General features: G+C 39.0%; 1 long non-coding RNA gene across 1 annotated transcript in view; it reads right to left on the bottom strand.

The window, feature by feature from the left end:
- LOC125096088 (uncharacterized) overlaps positions 1-24,821 on the bottom strand; it is a 41,094-nt gene extending 16,273 nt beyond the window's left edge. Inside the window, exons 1-2 of the long non-coding RNA XR_007126053.1 lie at positions 24,638-24,821; positions 5,800-5,868 (exon numbers count right to left, since the gene is read on the bottom strand). This is a non-coding gene — a long non-coding RNA (uncharacterized LOC125096088). The remainder of the gene's footprint in view (positions 1-5,799; positions 5,869-24,637) is intronic.
- Positions 24,822-25,049: the final 228 nt, after the last annotated feature.

The raw sequence follows: 25,049 nt of genomic DNA on the forward strand, positions 1-25,049 counted from the left end.
CTCTCTCTACAACCCCTGCCCTCATGCTCTCTCTCTCTCTCAAATGAATACATAGATCTTTAAAAAAAAAAAAAAAAAAGGCATCTATCATACCCAGTGAGGAAACAGCCCAACCTCCCAAGGTGTTGTCTTCTAAGGGGTGTCAAAAGCAGCATATTATTCTTTATAACCAACTGCTTCAGAAAGATATGGTAGATGTTATAACCAGTGACTTCCACACAGCAGGATTTCCAGGGAATGTGTCTTACCTTCTCATGCAATTCATTTCAGTATTGAAAATCTGATCAAGCCCTGCTTCATCTAGAGTGCTGATGTTTGATGCTAAAATGCCAATGCTGCCACTGTTCCTATTGCCGTCACTGACCAGAGGCACCTTCTTTTCTCCTTGTCCTACCGGCCAATCTCCTGTTGGTACTTCCTGCTGGCAGAAATATGACATAAATGTACTAAGCAGCCTTCTAGCTCCATTGCTAGAGAACAGTCTATAGCAAGACAAGTATGGAGCTGAGGAAAAATGAACACCATCCAACACAAGAGCAGTCCTCAAAAAACATTAGGATGACAAAGTCAGGGAGTCATGATATTATTCACTTCTCCTGATGTCAAAATTACTATTAACTATTTAATCCAATTCTTTCCTGATCTTGAGCCCTGGCCCTCACCAAAGAGAAGGAAATGTCTAATTTTTTTTTTCAAGGGCAAAATAGTCTTGGAAAATACAAAATGAGACTACTGTGATTAGTAATTTAAAAATTACTGAGCCCTTAATACAGACCACATGCTTTGCTAGGCAATTTACTTATGTTGTATCACTGAAGTTAAGCAATCCCTTGGATAAACATTATGGTGGCCCTAATCACAACAACGAGGAACCTGAGGTATGAAGAGTTAAACAATTTGTTCAAGGTCACCCAGGTAGCATATGGCAGGGCATGGATAGAAACCCAGCCTATCAAGCTCCATAGCTCACATTCTCAAACACCAGGACTGCTCCGCCTCCAACCACATCTCCCTTTCCCTTCTAGTGCCTCTTATAACCAAGTAGACTTTTTTTTTTTTTTAAGCAGTTTGCCAGGACTAACTTCAGATCATTGTCCCATTGAGCTTTTTTACCATTAATTCTCCCAAATGAATTCTTGAGTTAAATGAACATATGTACTAGATACATAAAGTCCACACCCTCAGCCCAATTTCATTTTATGTGAACAGGAGCCTAACAAATGGATACAATCAGGGCATAATTCCTGGCATATACAAGAAAATAACAAATACGTATTAATGAATGGATTAATCACATTTCTCTGCAAAGGTACAAAAGGTACCCACCATGTTTCATATAAAATAAACCCACTTTTTCCAATATGGAGTTTAGGAAATTTCTTCAAATGGGAAATATTAGACATTTGTAAATTATTTAACTTGCCCTTCTGCTCTGTACCAAATGAAGGAGAGCTACCTGAGTCCCACATCTGTATTTTAGAAGAGAGAAAGGCAAAATTTACCAACTTTTTCAAGGAAACTAGACCAGGTTATTGGATTACAAAGCCCAAAATATATTATACTGATATTTTCTGAGGTCAGACACCATAGAAGCAATATATGAGGGATCCCTAAGTAAGGATTTGACTTTTGGTGCCCTCTCTAAAGTCTTGAACACACTTTAATTATCTTCGAGTTATGAATAATATTGAAGCCAATTAGAATAAGGTTATAGTTTCAAGGGTGGACCCATAAAAAGAAGGTTCTGGTTCTCACAGCAAACACCAAGAGAGTCCTTAGACATGAGATTTCCTGGTCCTGGACCTATATATAATCATGAGTCCTGATTCTCCTTGTCCTTAGCTAATAGAAATTGAAATTGTAATGTGGACATTATTATCCCTTCATGAAAAAAAATTAATAATGAATGTCCTAATTGTCCTTCATCCCAGTAATGTATCTGGACCAAAATAAAAGACAAAGGAGTGCTCAGATGAAATTGATGTGATGGGAACAATATCCCAAAGGATTTTTTCTCCAAATTTGCTTTCTCTGCTTATCCTCTTCTTTTCCACAGCTCCTTTTTTCCTTTACGCTCTTACCCCCATGAACCTCAAGACCACTTCTCTCCCACCATCAGGAAGATGTTACTGAGGTTACTTCCTTTTTCTATTAGGCTCCATCGCATTTCCTCAGGAACTGCTCCATCTCTCCTCACCCCCAACCCTGACCTACCTAGGCAGCTGCCTCCCTATGGTGTTGGAAAATGGCCCTTCATGGGCCACCAAATCCCTAATTCACTCTTGTCCTTCTAGTTTTTAAGATAGAAAAAAGTCAGACTGGGAGACTGTCCAATCATTCATTCATCTGCAGAAAACTTTGATTTGTTGACCAGTTACCCAGGTGTTGATCCTCTTCTAGTGTATCCCCAAAGGCATACCTGCTTTGCTTTGGTTTGGGGTGTGTGTGTGTGTGTGTGTGTGTGTGTGTGTGTGTGTGTGTTTTAATGAAGCCTTAAGACTTACCCCTCATACCTAACTACCAGCTGCAGCCCCCACAGCAGGCATCACCTTAATGTGACAGGCAAGCACATTATGCTAAGTAGATAATCACAACAATTAACTGAAAAGGTTATAATTTCATCCTGTTTGGTACAGTTGGCCTGTCAAAAATAATTATGTTAAAATAGATCTCAAGCCTCCCTCTACAAAACTGAGAGGAAAAAAAGAAAGGAAAGAAAAGACAACAGCTAAGAACTTCTAACTTGGCCAAATTGAATGTTCTGAAATTTTACTGCTAGCTGAGACACTGGAGAGATATTTAGCAGAAGAGTCCTTTCAGCTCTGTTGGAGATATTCCATTTCTAGATCAGTAATGCTTAATATAAATACTGAACAAAACGGTATATGACAGACTTCCAAGTCACAAGACCTGACCAAAAAGGTAATCTCTCACCACTCACAAGGAAATAAGTAGAAAGACAGAAACAGTCCTATTAACAGTTCTAAATCCTACCTTCAGCTTTGCTTGTCCTCATGTCAGGCATCTTAGTTGATCTAGAGCTAGATATTTGCATTGTGGGATCTTGTCTCCACTCCCAATCCAATTAGCTAAGGGATATGGAGCATCTCACTTTGTTCCTTTAGTTACCATATTCATTATTAATAAAATTAAGAGCCCAAAACTAGAGCACTAGTTTTAATTCTACTAAAATGTGCTATACCGAAGATAGACAAGAGTTCAGTGACAAAAATCTGATTCATTAGCAGCATTATCACAGCCACTGGAAGAGATTTTTCTACTTGATTCCATTTCTTCTGATTGCCTTCAGTTCCTGCCATATTTCCTGCTATTATAGGTGGAACACAGATCACCATTATCTTCCAGTGCTTGCCCTCAAAATCTTTCAGCCTAGCTGGTGAAGCAGAATCTAAACATATGTTAGAAGTAGACAAACAAATTAGAATATAGTAGACAAAATGTGTGGAATTACACACCTGCATCACAATACCTGGCTAGTCTAGGAAATGAAAAATAACTGTGGCTTATTATGGCATGCTTGGGAATTTCATACATTTTTTGTATATTGTAAAACAAACTATGTGTATTATATTTACATAAAATTGGACCCTTATATAGTGTGAAAGATTACAAAAGTACAGGGTGGACAGCAAAGAGGCAAATGAGTCTTTTCAGTGTAAGAAGAGGCACTTCTTATAACTTTTCTTCTTCCATGTTTTTTAGGCCATTGTGATTTATACCCTAGAATCTGAGGATGCACTCACTACCTTTTTAATTTATTTCTTTTCAAAAATGTCCCCATTAATTTTCGTGTTACTTCACATGAATCACAACAAAAATACAATCATTGTCTATTTTCAAGTCCTAAGTCCATTTGTACTTCTGACTTGCTTTTATGCAACTGTTCCTTATGCTTGCTACCAAAGTAAGCTTTGTCTGGCACTCTTAGAGGCCACAGCTCACCGAATCACCTGGTACAATTCATTGCTTATCCATGTTCCTTCCCAGGATGCTGGGACCTCTGTGAGCACAAGGATTCTGCCATATTTACCTTTAAACCCTAGCATGGAGCACTGGGTGTGGTGCATAAACAATGAATTTTGGAACACTGAAAAAAAATTAAATTAAATTAAATTATTTTAAAAAACAGCTCCTGTACTGTGTTTATCATATGGTAAATATTAATAATAGCCGCTGTTGGATTCCTATTTAACAACCATCCTTCCCCTTTTGTAATTTTTAACAGAACCTGGATTCCATTCAAGTACTTTTCCACGTAGCTGTGTCCTGGAACAGAGGGGAACCCTCACGCCAGTCCTATCAGTAAGTCACATTCTCAAGAGAACAGTGGTCTCATTCCTTTTGCCAGTGATTGAGGTCCAGTAGTACTTGGGAAGGGAAGTTTATTTCACACAACAAAAAGATCTGGGACATGATATTTCTTTTTTTTTTCAAGATTTTATTTATTTATTTGACAGATAGAGATCACAAGTAGGCAGAGAGGCAGGCAGAGAGAGAGGGGGAAGCAGGCTCTATACTGAGCAGAGAGTCCAATGTGGGGCTCAATCCCAGGACCATGGGATCATGACCCGAGCTGAAGGCAGAGGTGGGGCATAATATTTCTAAGGTTAGGTAGCTCAGCAATGAAATTATGTCATCCAAGACCCAGATTTTTTCCATCTTTTCCCTCTATCATCCTCAGCAGGTTGGCTTCATCCTCAGACCGGATCTCCTTCTGTGTGAAAGGTTGTGGGTCACTCACAAACAAGATAACACAGACCTTATTTTAGCTAATGAGTTCTTAGGAAATGTCTCTTGGCATTATCTTGAAAGATTTTTTTTCTTGCCAATAAAAATAGACACAGAAAGAAAAAAGTCAGTCTCCTCTGCTATATATTTTCTTCTTCAAATGTGACATCCAGAACGATGGCTGCCATTTTATAATCCTGAAAAGATCCAGTGTGGACACATGGCCACCATGTTGAGGAGAGCAGAGAAGAGCAGAAAGAGAGAATAAACCCTGTGGATTCAACCAACTGTGACAATGATCCTCATCAAGGGAAATGAATTTCCCTGTTTTTGTTCCATTATCTAAGGGTTTTTCTTACTGCCAAAGTCACCACAAGGAACATAACAATAATTCTCTTGAGGAATGAATACTTCCAATCTTATAGAAATTACTGAGGTTAAGAAAGGAATCAAGAAATTTTGTCTAAATCAGGATTTCTCAACTTCTAACACCATTGGCTTTTTGAATGAACTAATCATTTGTAGTGTGGTGGTACTGTGTCATTTAGGCTGCTCCCCAGATTCCCTGGCTTCTACCCTCTAAATGCCAGTAGCACCCCACCTCTCAATGGTAGCAATCACAAATTTTGTCAAAAATTGCTAAAAGTCCTCTGAGGGGGAAAATCGCCCCGGTTGAGAAGTACTCTACACTTCTCATGTTTTAAGCATATAAATTTAGAATCCGAGGATGAAATGATTTCTCAAGATCACATGGCTAATAGACTTGTAGAAGGAATAGAAATCCATGCATAACGATCTTCAACTATGCTCCTTGTGTGTCCATGCCTTGTGTCACCTGTGAGCCACTGTGTTTAACAAATTAACTAATCACACAACACTATATGAATGAAATGATGAAGTGTATTAATGTTGGGCTTGCCGTTGGAGACCAAAACCCAAAACAGAAGTGTTTCAAGCTAGATTTTTCTTTTCTCATAGAAATCCAAGCATGGGAGGCAGAATTGATTTATTATAAGATCCCGCCTTCTTCCACCTCCTTGTTTTACTAACCTAAAAGTGCAGCTTCTGCTTCCAAGTCCTTAGTTGTTTCAACTCTGGCCATCATCCTCACATTGGTCCCTAGGAAGAAGAAAAGGAATCAGGAAGTGTTCCTGGCATCCAAGTTCCCACCCGTTTCTACGTCCTACCATGTATCCCAGTTCCCACCCGTTTCTACGTCCTACCATGGGCCAGAACCTAGCAGTCTTCATTTGGGGCAGCTCTCTGTCCAGCTAACATAACTATTCTATTACTGAAGTAAAAAGGGGGAGAAGATATGAGGAACCAATGGGCAGCCCCAACTACAGGAAGAATGAGAAGGTTTGGAAAGGAGAGAGTGGAGTGAAGGAAGGCAGAAGGGCAAAAGAAAAATGAAAAATATTAACATAAACTGCCTGGCTCCTAGTAGATCTTCAATAAAAATGAGTTCTCTTTCCTCTCCCAATCCTCCTTCGGAATTGATTTAAGTGCTATCACTAGCTCCCTGTCTAGACGAGAAAGAGGACAATTATTTAATAGCACAACCTAAATGCAACTAAACTGCAGGCATTAAAATTAAATGTAACTTTCCTGGTATTTTTATTCAAACAGGGAACTAGGGGTTTGATCTCTTTGTCTTATTTCTGACAGCACTTCCGTGTGTAATGTGATTATTAGTATTTTTTTTTTATTCTGGAGTTGTATCCTGCTGCTTTCTGACATTAATTCATCATGTCTGCTGTGCTTACAGACTTTCTTTCTAAGCTGGTTATCCAGGAAAACTGTAGGAATGTTCTGTGTATATATCATGCTCATTTCATAGCAGATGGAATAGGAAATACGTTACATGACAGATGGTTGTTAAAGAAGTTTGCTGGTCAATCACAACCTATGTGGACTTTTTGTTTACAAGTCAGATCAGGCACTGAAAGGTTACATTCAAGGAATTGCCAGAACAGTTTATATTATTCCTAATAAGAGGTTAAACTAAGTTTTAGTTTCAGATTTATAATGAATAATTTCATTTAAGTTTCTGATGCTTAGGAAACTATGTATCTAGGGGGAAAAAAAACCCTCATTTATTTATATATTAATACAGGAAGTTTTCAGGGAGTGTCAGACATTGTTCTAAATGCTCAAGGAGGGGAACCTGGGTAGCTCAGTCAGTTAAGCTACCAACTCTTGATTTCGGCTCTGGTCATGATCTCAGGGTCATGAGATCAAGCCTCAGTTGGGGACTTCACACTGAGCGTGGAGTCCACTTGAGATTCTCTCTCTCCCTCTGTCTGTCCCCTCCCCACATGCACATTCTCTGTCTCTCTCTTTCTCTTAAAACACACACACACACACACACACACACACACACACAAACAAGGATATTGTATCAAATTTGGGGGCCAAAATTTGGGACCAAATGAGAGGTAGAAGTAAATCTCTGAGAAGTAAGGCTCTAAGATCTCCATGTAGAACATACTTCCTAACAGCCCAGTCTGAGGTTGGCATCCTTCCTCCTCACTCACATAGGAGTGTACCCATGACACTCTCATGGTACATTCCACTCAGAATCACAGTGCTGGTTCCCTTTCCTACCCTCTTCTTCCTTTGAAGCTATCGAATAGAAGGATTATCTTAGACCCCTCTCAATACTGTGTATTCAGCACTCAACCGAGGTTAGTTAGGTAAATAAAGATTTTAAAAATCACAATTAAATTTTGTTTTTATTTTCTTTAATTAAACAAAATGTAAATAGTGGGCACATACACTGAAAATTATTGCAAGAGACAATAATGTAAATCAGAGAAACCATGAAGGCTTCAAGATAAAAGTAATGGGAATCTTTAACCAAACAAAGGCATTGGCCCTTTCTCGCAAGGAACCATTACTACTACTCTAGAACATATCAATGAAACAAGAAGCTGGTTTTTTGAAAGAATCAATAAGATCGATAAACCATTGGCCACACTAATCCAAAAGAAAAGAGAGAAAGCCCAAATTAATAAAATTATGAATGAAAAAGGAGAGATCACAACTAACACTAAGGAAGTAGAAACAGTCATCAGAAGTTATTATCAACAGTTATATGCCAATAAGCTAAGCAACCTAGATGAAATGGATGCACTCCTGGAAAACTATAGACTCCCAAAATTGAACCAGGAAGAAATTGACAACCTGAATAGACTGATACCTAGTAACAAGATTGAAGCAGTGATCAAAAACCTCCCAAAAAACAAAAGCCCAGGACCTGACAGATTCCTTGGAGAATTCTACCAAACTTTCAAAGAAGAAATAACACCTATACTCCTGAAGCTGTTTCAAAAAATTGAAGCAGAAGGAAAACTTCCAGACTCTTTCTATGAAGCCAGCATTACCCTGATCCCCAAACCAGGCAAAGACCTACCAAAAAGAATTTCAGACCAATATCGCTGATGAATATGGATGCTAAGATTCTCAACAAGATCCTAGCAAACAGGATCCAACAGCACATTAAAAAGATTATCCACCATGACCAGGTGGGATTCATCCCTGGGCTACAAGGATGGTTCAACATTCGCAAATCAATCAATGTGATAGAACAAATCAGTAAGAGAAGAGAGAAGAACCACATGGTCCTCTCAATTGATGCAGAAAAAGCATTTGACAAAATCCAACATCTGTTCCTGATTAAAACGCTTCAAAGTATAGGGATAGAGGGAACATTCCTGACTTCATAAAATCTATCTATGAAAGACCCACAGCAAATATCATCCTCAATGGGAAAAAGCTCACAGCTTTCCTGTTGAGATCAGGAACACGACAAGGATGCCCACTCTCACCACTCTTGTTCAACATAGCATTAGAAATCCTAGCAACAGCAATCAGACAACAAAGAGAAATAAAAGGTATCCAAATTGGCAATGAAGAAGTCAAACTCTCTCTCTTCGCAGATGACATGATTCTTTATATGAAAAACCCAAAAGACTCCACCCCCAAAATACTAGAACTCATACAGCAATTCAGCAACGTGGCAGGATACAAAGTCAATGTACAGAAATCAGTGGCTTTCTTATACACTAACAATGAAAATACAGAAAGGGAAATGAGAGAATCGATTCCATTTACTATAGCACCAAGAACCATAAGATACCTGGGAATAAACCTAACCAAAGAGATAAAGGAACTATACTAGAGAAACTACAGAACACTCATAAAAGAAATTGAAGAAGACACAAAAAGATGGAAGACCATTCCATGCTCTTTCTTGGATTGGAAGAATAAACATTGTTAAAATGTCTATACTGCCTAGAGCAATCTATACTTTAATGCAGATTGGATTTAATTCCGATCAAAATTCCACAAGTATTTTTCAAAGAGCTGGAGCAAATAATCCTAAAATTTGTATGGAATCAGAAGAGACCCCGAATCACTAAGGAAATGTTGAAAAACAAAAATAAAACTGAGGGCATCACGTTACCTGATTTCAAGCTTTACCACAAAGCTGTGATCACCAAGACAGCATGGTACTGGCATAAAAACAGACACATAGACCAGTGGAACAGAGTAGAGAGCCCACATATGGACCCTCAACTCTATGGGCAAATAATCTTCGACAAAACAGGAAAAAATATACAGTGGAAAAAAGACAGTCTCTTCAATAAATGGTGCTGGAAAAACTGGACAGCTATATGTAGAAGATTGAAACTCGACCATTCTCTTACACCGTACACAAAGATAAACTCAAAATGGGTAAAAGACCTCAACGTGAGACAGGAATCCATCAGAATCCTAGAGGAGAACATAGGCAGTAACCTCTTCAACGTCAGCCACAGCAACTTCTTTCAAGATATGTCTCCAAAGGCAAAGGAAACAAAAGCAAAAATGAACCTTTGGGACTTCATCAAGATCAAAAGCTTCTGCACAACAAAGGAAGCAGTTAACAAAACAAAGAGGCAACCCATGGAATGGACGAAGATATTTGCAAATGACAGTACAGACAAAAGGTTGATATCCAGGATCTATAAAGATCTCCTCAAACTCAACACACACAAAACAGACAATCATATAAAAAAAATGGGCAGAAGTAAACCTGCTGATTCGCAGACCTGTACCCCTGGGGATAAAAATATATGTTTATAAAGCTGTAAAAAAAAAAAAAAAAAAAAAAAAAAAGAAAGGATGAATCCCCAAGTTTTGTAGCAACATGGACGGGACTGGAAGAGACTATGCTGAGTGAAATAAGTCAAGCAGAGAGAGTCAATTATCATATGGTTTCACTTATTTGTGGAGCATAACAAATAGCATGGAGGACAAGGGGAGATGGAGAGGAGAAGGGAGTTGAGGGAAATTGGAAGGGGAGGTGAACCATGAGAGACTATGGACTCTGAAAAACGATCTGAGAATTTTGAAGGGGTGGGGGGTGGGAGGTTGGGGGCACCAGGTGGTGGGTATTGTAGAGGGCACGGATTGCATGGAGCACTGGGTGTGGTGCAAAAATAATGAATACTGTTATGCTGAAAAAATAAAAAATTAAAAAAAATTAAAAAAAATGGGCAGAAGATATGAACAGACACTTCTGCAATGAAGACACACAAATGACTGTCAGACACATGAAAAAATGTTCATCATCACTAGCCATCAGGGAGATTCAAATTAAAACCACATTGAGATGCCACCTTATACCAGTTAGAATAGCCAAAATTAGCAAGACAGGAAACAGCATGTGTTGGAGAGGATGTGGAGAAAGGGGAACCCTCTTACACTGTTGGAGGGAATGCAAGTTGGTGCAGCCACTTTGGAGAACAGTGTGGAGATCCCTCAAGAAATTAAAAATAGAGCTTCCCTATGACCCTGCCATTGCACTACTGGGTATTTACCCCAAAGATACAGATGTAGTGAAAAGAAGGGCCATCTGTACCCCAATGTTCATAGCAGCAATGGCCACGGTCACCAAACCATGGAAAGAAACAGGATGCCCTTCAACAGACGAATGGATAAGGAAGATGTGGTCCATATACACTATGGAGTATTATGCCTCCATCAGAAAGGATAAATACCCAAGTTTTGTAGCAACATGGACAGGACTGGAAGAGATTATGCTGAGTGAAATAAGTCAAGCAGAGAGAGTCAATTATCATATGGTTTCACTTATTTGTGGAGCATAACAAATAGCATGGAGGACAAAGGGAGATGGAGAGGAGAAGGGAGTTGAGGGAAATTGGAAGGGGAGGTGAACCATGAGAGACTATGGACTCTGAAAAACAACCTGAGGGTTTTGAAGGGACGGGGGTGGGAGGTTGGGGGAACCAGGTGGTGGGTATTAGAGAAGTCACGGATTGCATGGAGCACTGGGTGCGGTGCAAAAACAATGAATACTGTTACGCTGAAAAGAAATAAAAAATGAAAAAGGGGCGCCTGGGTGGCTCAGTGGGTTAAGCCGCTGCCTTCAGCTCAGATCATGATCTCAGGGTCCTGGGATCGAGCCCCGCATCGGGCTCTCTGCTCAGCAGGGAGCCTGCTTCCTCCTCTCTCTCTACCTGCCTCTCTGCCTGCTTGTGATCTCTCTCTGTCAAATAAATAAATAAAAAAATCTAAAAAAAAAAAGAAAAAAAAATAATTCACTTCAACTTGTCAACTTCCTTGCAATGTCAAAGGCAGAAGCCATTATCTAACATGGTTAATTAATTCCATCTTCAGCTAGTGAATTCACGGGTTGGCAACTCATTAGCATTGGCTTTTGAAAAGTTACCATTTTCTTTTTTTTTTTTTTTAATTTTATTTTTTATAAACATATAATATATTTTTATCCCCAGGGGTACAGGTCTGTGAATCGCCAGGTTTACACACTTCACAGCACTCACCATAGCACATACCCTCCCCAGTGTCCATAATCCCACCCCCTCCCAATCCCCCTCCCCCCATCAACCCTCAGTTTGTTTTGTGAGATTAAGAGTCACTTATGGTTTGTCTCCCTCCCAATTCCATCTTGTTTCATTTACTCTTCTCCTACCCCCTTTACCCCACATGTTGCATCTCCTCTCCCTCACATCAGGGAGATCATATGATAGTTGTCTTTCTCTGATTGACTTATTTCGCTAAGCATGATACCCTCTAGTTCCATCCACGTTGTCACAAATGGCAAGATTTCATTTCTTTTGATGGCTGCATAGTATTCCATTGTGTATATATACCACATCTTCTTTATCCATTCGTCTGTTGATGGACATCTAGGTTCTTTCCATAGTTTGGCTATTGTAGACATTGCTGCTATAAACATTCGGGTGCACGTGCCCCTTTGGATCACTACGTTTGTATCTTTAGGGTAAATACCCAGCAGTGTAATTGCTGGGTGAAAAGTTACCATTTTCTAAAGAAATGCCTATGTAAGAGGGATCTGCCTGAGTGGTCACTGCCTCCTCTTTACTCTGGTGGTTCTACTGTCCTCGGATGGATGAATTCACACTGGATGACAGGCTGGCAGCCCAACAGCTGCAAATGTCATTGTGACATGGATCCCATCAGGTGAGACTTCACAGTGACCTGGTAGGAGATGAATTAGGAATGATGAAATGGTAGATTACTTTGTTTTATAACAAAACAAAACAAAAAAGCCTATGAAACCAGGTGAACTATTTATGCAAATTTAGCACATTTTGCAGGCATTAGATTTTGATATTAGAAACACTTAAACTGGCTTCAAACTCAGCACTTGAATCCTTTTCCCTAGCACGCTATTTTATATTTTACTCTGTATTTCCAACATAATAGGAAAAACACTCAGAATTTGGGAGACTTCCTTGTGCAATGTGATTGCAGTAACTAGATTTTGGCGTAGTTGGTAGACAAGCAATAGAGCACTAGAGCAAGTCAACATTAACTTAGGTCTCCTTTCCTTCTCTCCATCATATCCTCTGTTACTTAACTTGTAATTGACCATAAGATGTATTTTGTACTTCTACCTATTTAATGTCAAGTGACCCTTTTGAAGAAAATGTTTTTGCTTTATTTTTTTTTAAATGGGCTAGCTATACACAGACCTGCTATTTCATGCTTTTATTTACTTGTCCCTCTTTCTTACCTCTCATCCTTATTCAGTGGGCACTTATAGCATCTCCTCTTGTGCACAACAGCACTAGTATTTGTCCTGAAAGGCAAGGTAAACACATATACACTTTTTGGCTCAATCTTACTGAGGTATTAATTGAAATATTTCCTATTGCTCCACAATAGGTGACTAGAAACCAATGGAGAACACAGAGGCATGAACAGTCATTATTCCAGAAAGAAACCCAACTAACCAGTGGGAGACACCATCTTTAGGATATTTGGAAAGGTCACTAAACAATTTCTGAGGGCACTTGTGTGGTTCAGTTGGTTAAGTGTCCAACTCTTGATTTCAGCTGAGGTCATGATGTCAGGGTTGTGATATAGAGCCCTGCCTTGGGCTCTGTGCTGGGCATGGAGCCTGCTTAAGATTCTCTCCCTCTCCCTTTACTCCTCCCCTCCCCATCTCTTAAAAACAAAACAAAACAAACGACAAAAACAAACAACAACAACAACAACAAAATTTGCTATTCCATCTCAGTCACAGCCCATCTTCCATCCCATTCTGTATTTGAAGACTAGGAGGACCAGAAAAAGAATAGGAGGACAGCAGTTCTGAGTTACTGGCTCTGTGTAGCTCCTGGAGCTTTGCTCTGCCCTCTCTGGGAAAGAAAGGAAAGATTCTTCCTTGAAAACAAGGTAGATGGAGAAGCTCCAGGAAATTTCATTTGTAGAGATTGGAGCTGTCTTCAGGGTGGGTGACTGACATCTATTCCATGATTTGGTGTTTGTCTATGCAGCAGACTTGCTGACTTGCCTTTTAAAGCTATATAAGCAGAAGCAGAAACAGAAAAAATGCTGTCAGGACAGAGATGAGATGTGACACTTAAGTCTAGCAGAGACGTGTGAGTGTGCAGTATGCCAAGGAAAGTGTGCATGAAAGAGTACAGCCTGAGCTGGATTGCAAGGATCCTACCCGAGAAGAAAGGCAGGAGGACTTCATCATCAAGAGGAGGTGAGGCATTCTTCAGGAGTAGAGCAGGGTTATGAATGTCAAACCAGAATCTCCCATGTCAGACAATGGAGAGAGGATACATATGCCCCTCCAGAGAGCTAGAATTTGGATACAAAACCGGCATCTCTGGCCAGTTAGGTTTAGCCAGAGACATAGTAACCTCTAAGGTAAAGGACCTGACAGCTGATTTTGAAAGTCACATTCTTCCATTTCTTCTTTCCTCTTCCAGATTCTGAACTTCAAAGAAGAGAGATGAGAAGTGAAAACGAAGCGAAGGTGAAAACAGACCATAATTCCCTCATTCCAAAGGGTAGAGTGGGAAGAATCATGGGTGAACAGTTCATGTCCCCATTCCCAGTGAGATCTCCCAGCCTACAAGGCATCTGGAATGCCACTGCAGGGGGAAAGGAGAAGAGACTGGAATTAAAGTTACACTGGACTGGACTTTGATTTTATAATGCGAAGCCCTATTTTTTTATTTTATTATTATTTTTTATTTGAATGTAGTTGACACACAATGTTACCTTAGTTTCAGGTATACAACATAGTGATTTGACAAATCTATATGTTATACTCACCTCAAGGGGAACTACTATCTGTCACCATACAATGCTATTACAATACCATTGACTATACTCCCTATGCTGTATGTTGTATCCCCATGACTTGTTCATTTTCTAACTGGATACCTCTGTCTCCCACTCTCCTTCACCCATCTTGCCCCCTCTCTAACCCTTCCCCCTGGCAACTGTTTATTTATGGGTCTGTTTCCACTTTTCTTGTTTTCATTTCTTTTGTCTTTTAGGTTCCACAGGTGAGTGAAGTCATATGTTGTCTTTCTCTGCCTCAGATACTCCATTTCACATAATACCCTCTGGGTCCATCCATGTTGTCACAAATGGCAAGATCTCATTCTTTTTTATGGTTAAGTACTAAGTCATTTTTAAAATTTTATTTATTTTTTAATTTAAAACAATAATCTCTTTATGTGTTGCAATGATCTGAACAATGACAACATACTATCCCATCTCATCTTTTCCATCTCCTGTGGGTAACAAATTTTACCAAATTCTTGTGATTAATTATGCAAGTCCTTTCATTTCCTAATATAAAGCATATTCTCATTCTTTTTTGTTTGTATAATATTTCATGAAGTGGATATATAACATTTTCTAACCTAAACTTTTTAATACCTATAAATTACCAAAAATCTATAGTATCTACCATATATTATTTCAGATTTGACAAAGCATGATTATAGGCAATAATTTAAAAAAAAAATCAAGTTTATATCCTACCAAATTCTGCTTGTTTAACAAAATTTTTCCACAAAAATCTATGTCCTTCCTCAAACATTAGGCTTAGTTTTATATATAAAAGCTCCTCTGTCTCATAAGCATCTCCAACTGAGCAAATTTAAAATTGGATTAATAGTCTTCTCCCTAGAACACGTGCATATTTATCCTACAATTCCCCTGTAAACCAGAGTCGGGTGAGTACTGATGGCTATGAAGCAGAGTGCCATGTTTCCATCCAGCTCTCCCTGGCAGCACTGAACAGTGATATTGAAAGGCTGGTTGATTTCAAGGCAAGTCATGGCCTTGCAATAATAGGGATATGGTTTCTCTCTTCAAACTCTGCTCTGTGGGGGTGCCTGGGTGGCTCAGTGGGTTGGACCTCTGCCTTCACCTCAGGCCCTGGTCTCAGGGTGCTGGGATCGAGCCCCAAGTCAGGCTCCCTGCTGAGCAGAGAGCCTGTTTCCCCCTGCCTCTTTGTCTGCTTGTGATCTCTCTCTCTCTCTCTGTCAAAAAAATTAATAAATAAATCTTAAAAAAAAATTCTGTTCTGTCAAGGACTGGGTAATATCTGGCATGGAACCTAAGTCCAAGTCTTCAAAGTCTATTTAGCCCCGCCCATCTCAATTCCCCATGGGGGGTTCCTAAAAGAAAATTGCACAAAAGAGAGGCCAAGAAAGTTAAAAATATTAATTTGATGTGTTTCTTACAAAACCAGAGTCATCAATTGGTGAGGTAGCCTGAATTTTGTGGAGAAATTCTATTTGCTTAAGCCTCACGTAGACTTCATAAATCCTGTTAAAGCATGCATGAACTTCCTTTGCCTTGTCTCGAGAACATGCTTCTGCCTTTGAGTCTGATGATGGGAAATGTCTACTCCACAAAGACCATGCTAAGATAGTGTAAGAGAAATCAATATCTGCCTTTAATGCTCAAAATAGGGTGAAACATTTTTTCTAGCAGAATTAGCACTGAACTCTCCCACCACTTGCATGGAGGAGATTCCTGAAGGACCATTCTTAATTTATTGGAACTCTTTTATGCCTAAATGTCAAAGTCTCTAGACTTTGTTTTGTGTTTTCTTCTGATCTTCTAGAAACTACTTTATGTTAACAATATTAAAATAGATGTTGGATAGAAGGTGATAAGGATTCATCTTAGAGAGGGTTTATGTAGTAAAAAATAAAACTCCAGAGACAGATATCAGGAAATAAGTCACACCCAAAATACAACTCTGGAAGGTACTATAATTCAAATGCACAGAGAATGGCACACAATGTTACTTCTGTGTGTTTTTGCCAAAAAATGCATAACTTCATTCTAATCATGGGAAAATATCAGATCAACCCAAATTGAGGGACATTCTACAGAGTAACTCAGCAGCATTTTTCAGAAGTGCCAAGGTTATGAAAGGTAAGGAAAGACTGAGGAAGTCTCTTGGATTTGAGGTGGTCAAAGAGACCCACAAATAAACGCAGTGTGGGATCCTGGATTGGATCTGAGAACTGAGAGGGTCGTTTGTGGAAAAGTGGTAAAATCTGAGTTCAGAATGTAGTTGAGTGAGCAGTGTTGCACAAAAGTTAGTTTCCTGATTTTGATCATTGGACTATTGCCGTATAAGGGTTAACATTGGGAGAAGCTGGGTAACAGGTATACAAGAATTTTCTGGATTAATTTGCATCTTTTCTAGAAGTCTAAAATTAATCCAAAATAAAAAACTTAAAAATAGGTAATATGATATAATATATATTTATTCTCTCTCCCTCTCTTTTTCTCTCTCCCTCTCACTCACACACACACTGCATCCTGAAAACACTTCTGCTACAAATCATGTGGAAAATCTAGGTAAGATATAATAGCCTATTCTAAAAGAAAAAGCTGAAAGCCAGAACAGTAAGCATGAAGGTCACTGATGTCAAGCTTTTCTGAGAGAATTTGCTGATATCTATCATCGAGAATAGTGGTTCTAAAACACCATTGTGTATGAGAACCACCTGGAGAACTTGTGAAAACATACTTGGCTGTGAGTTTTCCACCACCAGTTTCTAACTCACCAGCTCTGGGCTGGGGCCCAGAAATGTGCATTTCTAATGAGCTCCCTGGTGATCTGTATCACATAGTTGCCCAGATCCAGAGAACACCCACTGAGAATCAGTGAAGTGTGAACTGGGGAACTGAGAGATCAGGTGCCAACAAGACTTAATCCCCACCCCTCCGCCCACAGAGCTCCTGCCCAGGTTATTGTGACCACACATTAAAAAGACAAAACAAAACAAAAGAAACAGACAAAGAAAGACAACCAAGGATCATTTCTTTTTTTTTTTTTTCTTTCCTCACTTGAGAGAGAGTGCACATGCATGAACCCCAAGAGGGGGGAGTGGTAAGGGCAGAGGGAGAGAGACAATGCCCAGCATGGAGCCGCATAAAGGGCCAATCTCAGGACCCTAGGATCATGACCTGAGTCAAAACCAAGAAAGAGTCAGATGCCCAACTGACTGAGTGACCCAGGTGCCCAAGACAACCAAGTATTTCTATTGTTCATCTTACTTGAGCTATCAGAAGCCTTTGCCACAGATGAGTGCCTTCTCTTTCTGAAATATTTTCTTAACTTGGATTCTAGAACATACTCGCTTGATTTTTCCCCCTAATTTTAGTGGCCATGACCTTCAATTTCTCTTGTGTTCCCTCATCTTCTAAACTTTAAATATTAAAGTGAATTGAGGCTCAGTCCTTGAGCTATTTTGCTATCTACACTTTATTCCCTGAGTGGGTCCACTAGCCAAACAGAAGCTTATACTAAAACTCATAATCTTATACCCCCAGGCTAGACCTCCTCAGTGAACTCCCAATTTATATATCCTCCTGTTTTCCTCAACATTTCCACTTCGATGTCTAATAGATTTACAACATTTAAATGAACTTATTCATCTCCCCTTCACCTGCCTGTCCCGCAGTGTTCCTTATCTTAGTAAGCAGCAATTCAAATTTTTCCTTGTTTTTCCAATAAAAAGAAAGTTGGATTTAGTTGCTCTGGTTGGCATTGCATTCTGTGGTCTCCTAGAGGCTCTTCTTGCTTTTCTCCATGCAGCAAATGAATTGTATATGAGATCAAATTTAAATTGTAATTGAGATCATGCCAAACCTTAGTCCAGATCCTAATAAAGTCAATATCCTTTCTAAGTTAAGACTTATTCCTGATCACCTCCCTAATGCAAGTTCTTACACTCTCTTTCTGCCCACTCCAATCTACTCTCCTATTAGGTCCTCAGACATGATGTGCATATTCCTGCATGGACAAGGACTTGCCTCTCTGTCTGTTCCAACCATTCTCCTCCCATTCTTTAATCATTCAGGGCTCTATCCAAATGTTGCTTTAATGGGCTTTCCATGTCTACCCTAGATAAAGTTGCCAGCTTCTAAAACTCCATGTCCCTTTACTATGCTTTATTGTTTTGCATGGCACTTCACACAAACTCAAATGCTATGCAATCAATCACAATTTGTGTATTTCTTTCTATGGGAAAATAGACAACTAGAACATAGATACATAAAGTCATTATCTACGTCTATCACATTCACTTTTCTATTCCCACACCATAAGCACTTCCTGGCATATGATAGTTGGTCAATAAATATTTGCTGAATAAATAAAATGACCCAGACTGCAGCTCAGGCAGGTGGATGAAAAAAATCTCCAAGATGTGTTGAGAGACATAGAAAACGAAAAGAGGAGGTCAAATATTTACCTATTTGGAGTTCTAAAAGAGAATATGGGTACCTGGGTGGCACAGTAAGTTAAGCATCTGACTTGTGGTTTTGGCTCAGGTCTATGGGTTTTGATAAGTGTATAATAACATGTATCCACCATCATAGTATCATACAGAATAGTTTGATAAAAATTTTCTGTGCTCTGCCTGTTCATCCCTCCCCGCTCCCTAACCCCAGAAAACCAACGATCTTTATAGTGTTGACATAGTTTTGCCTTTTGCAGAATGTCATGTCATTGGAATCATACAGCATGTAGCTTTTTCAGATTGGTTTCTTTCACTAAGTAACATGCATTTAAGATTCCTTCATGTCCTTTCATGGCTTGATAACCCATTGCTCTTTAGTGCTGTATAATATTCTATATTCTGGATGTATCATATTCATTTATCCATTCAGCTACTAGGGACATATTGGTTGTTTCCCAGTCTGGGCAGTTATGAATAAAAGTGCTATCAGCATCTGTGTACAGGTATTTGTGTGGATGTATGTTTTCAATTCATTTGAGCAAATACCAAGGAGCACTATTATTGTTTGCTTTTAAGAATTAAAAACATTTTATAAAAATAATAATTGAACATAACAAAGATACTTACTAAACAGGCTTTTCATTTACGGCTTCAATGTTTATTCAAAATAGTTTTGTTATACATGAATTTAAATAATATTCATATTTTGTGGATTTTTAGCTCAACTACAGATTTGTGTGCCCCAGTAAGTTTTTTTTTCCCCTCAGTCTAAGTGTTTCCAAGCAACTACCAGCACTATAAAATAAACAAGCCATTTTAAGCAGAAAAGGGAAAGTTTTGTTAAAGTGTTTGCAATTACAAAGTATAAAACAAATGTCTTTAATTAGATCAAATGTATAAAGAAGTATCATTTAAATATATAAATTATCATTTCAAATATATAAAGCAAAGCTGAATGGGTTTACCAGAAAAAAACTGGCAAATCTACACTTCTCCCCATAACTGATTGATGAAACCTACCCTCTTCACCACAGAAAATGACATATCAAAGATGAAAGCAACACATAGCCCTCTATGTCTTTGTACACTATAGTTTCTTATTTTATTGGATTTTTGCCTGAAATAGCTCCAAGATATTTCTTTTGCCCTTCTTCTCCCAATTTGTATTATTATATCATTTCTTCATTGTCAGATCAAATTACACTTTTATTCTGTTCTGCATTCTAATCACCACATTTTTCTTAGTCAAACTTCTATGGTCAAATATTTTCAAAGCTCATTATCTGTTCTTTCTATTTGGTTTCTCCATTTACTCTGGCATGTTTTATTTAAATTTCTTTCTGTCTCTTTAACAATCTACCTTTTGCTTAACTATCATTTACTAATTACTCATATTAAATTTAAGACATCATTGTTTATTTTAAGCCAACTCCTTATTTAAATGTTATATTGTTAAAGGTTTAGAAAATAAAAGAATAACTAAATTGTATCTAAATAAATCCTAAGATAGCACTCACCATATTTAAGCCATATGATACAAATCACTTGAATCAGGGCTTTAGGGAGAACAAACATATTTACGATGATAAACTGATTAAATACATAAAACTTGCTTGTGGTTGTGGGAAAACGAGGCATCTATTTTTTTTTTTGGACCAAAATGTTGCATTTAGATTTATGATATATTAATCCATATGATTCTCTCTTTCTTAATATTTTAATCCAATACTAGTAATTTGAAAAGAAAGTAAGTCTCAACCTTCCTAGGAGCTTTCTTGAAGGAAACCTGGTATGTAGACAAGATATTATGTAAGTAAGAAATTAGAAATTATCCACAATTTTTAAAGTCCTGACTAAAATTCCTCTTTCACTTTTTTCACATTACATCTAAATACAGACTTTAAAAATATATAAACATCTACTTGCTAGTGGCTGGAGGTGAGCCACAACAATCTGAATTTAACAAACCCTCTGGGTGATTCTGTCACATGCTAGGCTATGTCATTCATTCTCAGCAGGACAACACTGCCAAGGAGGATGTGAAAATTGTTTCTTGGGTGTTGACAAACCTTAGGCATTATAGTGCTTATGCCAGAGCTTTGCCCTCCATAACAAAATCGTATTCCTTAGTATTTAATTTCATGGGGAAGGGGTGAGTTAATGTCCAAAAAAATCTCCTTATGAGAGCCTAAGGGAAAAAAGTTGGGAAACATCAGGGTAGATTGAAAAGAGTAAGGGTCCCATGAAAGACCTTGTAGATCTGGGAACTGAAAGGAGAATAGGACTGGGAAAACTTAATGCCGAAGAAAAAAGGGCTTCCCAGCAAGATCCCTGCCCACTTCCCAATTGCACTGGCCAGAGCTCTTCTAACACAAAAACCAGGTGCAAGGGTGAGGACAAGGTAGGATCCAAAACTTTAGTTCTCAAGGTATTGGGTTGGTTCACTTTCCTCAAAAGGACAGAAATAGTTATTGTCACAGGAGTGAATAAAATAAAATCCTAGCTGAAACTGCTGCGTATCAAGAGCACTAGGTAGAAGCAGCATTGACCATCAGATCCAAAGTGCTCAGATGAGTTCTACTAGTGGAATCAAGATACTGACAGTTCTGGGAACCAATATATTTGGAGAATGAGTTCCAATACAGAGTGGGAAAAAAAATTCAAAACATATAGGAAGAACAATAGAAAAAACCTGAAGTTCATTTTAGGTACTAATTGCCTAGTTCGACGGGTGTGTGTGTGTGTGGGTGTGTATGTGATATGTACAAATAATGACATGAATCAATATGCAATTTGTTATTACTAGTCTATTCCTTTTTCAAGTACAGCGTTCACCTGTTGCTTGTTGACTAGTATCTTTCCACCATCATTGGGGTTCAGTAAATGTTTGTCAAAGGACTGAATTCAGGCCTGGGTAAGACAGTCATTGCCATCCTTGATAACCTAGCTTTCTTGTAGGCCGGTTTATATTAAACTTATTGGACAAGAGATATTTCAGAATCTAATGAAATCTGCAGCTATGTATATATAGTTGTTTGTGCATGATTTCTGGGGATCTCCTGTTGCCTAGAACCCTTCTATAGAAGAACTATTGCTGTTAGCACCAGGGGAGTTTGATATTTTCTGAGTAATTACTCCTAACTGATTAACCCAAAAAAAAACACTTTCTACCAAATGGGAAAATCATGTGGACTAATTATATCTTTGTGGTAGCACTTAAATTTGATATTCTTCTAAGCCATTTTCTCCCTTCTGCCTTGATATAGTGGTTCCTCTGCTACAACTAATAACCAGAATTTCTCACTAAGAAACCAGGCAGTCAGAGAGGTTTTTGTCAATCAGCCCATGACCACTCACAAACTGGACCAATTTTATGACCAGAACCATGACCCAAACCAAAACTTGCCTGATATGAGGAAGTGGAGATGCAACGTGGGGGTGTTGGGAGTAGGAAAAGAATAAATGAAACAAGATGGGACTGGGAGGGAGACAAACCATAAGAGTCTCTTAATCTCGCAGAGCAAACTGAGGGTTGCTGGTGGGGAGGGGGGTTGGGAAAGGGTAGTGGGGTTATGGACATTGGAGGGGGTGTGCTGTGGTGAGCACTGTGAAGTGTGTAAACCTGGCGATTCACAGACCTGTACCCCTGGGGATAAAAATACATTATGTGTTTATAAAAAAAAAAAAAAAAAAAAACCTTGTCCCTCCCTCCAAAACAGTATGAAGACCTCGGACCCCGCCCAGCCTGTGAAATGTCTACTTTAAACTTTGTAATCACGTGCTCTTAAATCATTTAAACAACCTCAGAAAAAGCGAAATCTTCAGCAAAGCCATATAACATTTTCATAGCTTGTGTACAGTACAATAAGGACTTGCCTAGGCACATAATATTTCAGTAATTGCAACTACTAAGTAGGATTTACCAGTATTTCTAATTGGCTGGCATATCATAGGCTCAAGAATATTTTCATAGAACTCTTGGAAGAGCCACAAAAAGAGCAGAAGGGAAGCCATGTTAATGCAAAGCTGTTCTCCTTCATTCTGTCCCCCTTTTAGTACTTCTCATACTGGCTAAATCTTTTTACAAAGAGTAATTTAAGAACTTCTAGGCATGGAGGTACAAAGCCAACTGCACTCTATTTAAAGAAAGAGAGTCTAAGTGCTGTAGTCCACACACCGGGCACCGGGGCAGGACAGGGGCTCATAAATCTCCTGCGTGTCTAAGGAAGGAAGACTCTGCCACATGACGGATGTGTAACAAGCCTCTTGTGAACCTATTTCTGGAGATGTGTCTACTTACAGAGCAAGAGGCCCAGAACTGTGTGTTACAGCTTTTCGTCATGCATTCAACAAGCTTATTGAGCACCATCTGTATGCAAGTCACTTTGTGTAACTTGGATGATTTAGAACATGGAGTTACTAAGAGCTGCTGCCTGGATCGATCCTATGTGTAGACAGAGGTAATGACTGTTAATATATCATGATTTAAAGGATGCTACCTGACCTCTACCCGAAACTATCACTTCTCATGGCCTGGTGTGGCTTGATCCATTCTTTTTCTGACTTCATGTTTGTGTATTAAGAACCCTCTCTTTGGTTAAGGAACCCAAAGCAAGGAAGTTTCAGTCAGTCTCTACAACAGGAGCAATTCTAACACCTGCATGAACATCTACTCTATCTTAGCTCTGTGTTTCCATACATAGATCCTAGGGATGACTCAATAGACTTACAACATCTTTCCTTTTTGCTAAAATTAGCAGAGCAACCAAAGAGCTCTAACAGACAAATAACTGACAATCAGTTAAGCAGATTAGTTAATTTTTCCCCACGACCTGCAGTCCATGCCAAGATCCCAGAAATATCAGACACAAGCAGCTAATTTTATAGTCTGGGTACCATAAGAATATTTGACTGATTAGAAGAAGGTTTAGAGAGGAGCGATTACCAGAAATGATGCATAAGCCCCAACAATGGGCAAAAGAGAGGAGCAGGAACTAATGAAATTTGAAAATTCACTCATTCAGCCAATATTTATACAGTACTACTCTATGCCAGGCCCATGATAAGTGCCAGAGATACATCAGTGAAGTTGACAACCTCACCAAACTCAAGAGTAAGAGAGACCAAGAAAACACACAAACAATAAAATCAATATTGTAATTATTGCTATGAAAGAAATAAAGCATATGAAATGGTACAAAGATACTTTAGCAGTGATGCAACCAGAAAGTGACCTTGAACATAGGGGTTCTATACCACTCAATACAAAGTGGGACACTACAATGAGAGGAAATAGCATGGACGAAAGGGGAGATAAAGGAGAGGATAAAAGAAAGTGAGAAATGGGGGCACCTAGGTGGCTCAGTCTGTTGAGCATCTGCATTCAGCTCAGGTCATGATCCTGGGGTCCTGCCATAGAGCCTCAAGTCAGGCTCCCTGCTCCGCAGGAAGTCTGCTTCTCCCTCTGTCCCTCCCCCTGCTTGTGTTGTCTCTGTCTCTCTGTCTCTCTCAAATGAATAAATGAAACCTTAAAAAAAAAAAAGTGAGAAATGAGGAAGGAAGGCTATTCAGCCATACTTGATGCCATCTATAACAGACCATGAACCTCAAGGATACAGCTCCCAGGCACTCCAGGTCAGGGTACAATGTCCACAGGGGGCTGGGACCCATAAGGGTGAATCTCCCAGAACTGATCCAACATCCTAATAAGGGCTAACAATGAAAATTTGAAGACTTGTATGATGGGGAAGATCAAGGAACAACAAAACTCATACACTGTGGACAGTAAATTGAAATAAATTCCTAAGTACCTGGACCCAGCCTGATGCTTCACATGCTAGAAAGCGAATGAAGTTATACCAGCCATTACTTCCAACACCTGTCTGTGCAGGACTTTGTTTACCTGACAATTTATACAGCATAACATGATCCTGGATTATATGTTAACTGTTTAAGGCAGGAAGACACAGTGTGTTTCAATGAAAAATGCACTCGGTTACAGAGCACCTGAGTGGCTCAGTCCCTTGAGCAACTGACTCGGTTTTAGCTCAGGTTATGATCTCACGATCCTGAGATGGAACCCCAGATGAGGCTCCCCACTCAACATGGAGTCTGTTTGGGATCCACCCTCTCCCTCTCCTCTGCCCTTTCCACCACTTGCACTTTCTCTCTTTCTCTCTAAAGTAAATAAATACAACCTTTAAAAAAAAATACATCCATCCA

Source organism: Lutra lutra, chromosome 3 (genome assembly GCF_902655055.1).
Source record: "Lutra lutra chromosome 3, mLutLut1.2, whole genome shotgun sequence".
NCBI classification, from domain to species: Eukaryota; Metazoa; Chordata; class Mammalia; order Carnivora; family Mustelidae; genus Lutra; species Lutra lutra.